This window comes from Arachis duranensis, chromosome 8, assembly GCF_000817695.3.
Source record: "Arachis duranensis cultivar V14167 chromosome 8, aradu.V14167.gnm2.J7QH, whole genome shotgun sequence".
NCBI classification, from domain to species: domain Eukaryota; kingdom Viridiplantae; phylum Streptophyta; class Magnoliopsida; order Fabales; family Fabaceae; genus Arachis; species Arachis duranensis.
In genome coordinates this window covers 3,621,105-3,621,352 of record NC_029779.3, presented here as the reverse complement: position 1 = coordinate 3,621,352, position 248 = coordinate 3,621,105, and positions in this window count along the sequence as shown.

The window sequence follows — 248 nt, the reverse complement described above, 5'->3', positions numbered from 1 at the left end:
TCCCAGGATCCTGTCTCTTTTGAGGTAATTTCTGCCTAGACAAGTCATCCACTTCTTTGGTGAGCAAAGGAGGTTCATCTTCCCAAGTCTCATTTCCAAATAACTTGTCATTTAGCTTCATGATTGCTCCAAGGTATTTAGCAACTTGCTCCCCAGTGACATACTCATCCTCTTCAGAGGAAGAATACTCATCAGAGCTCATGAATGGCAGAAGTAAGTCCAATGGAATCTCTATGGTCTCAGTTTGA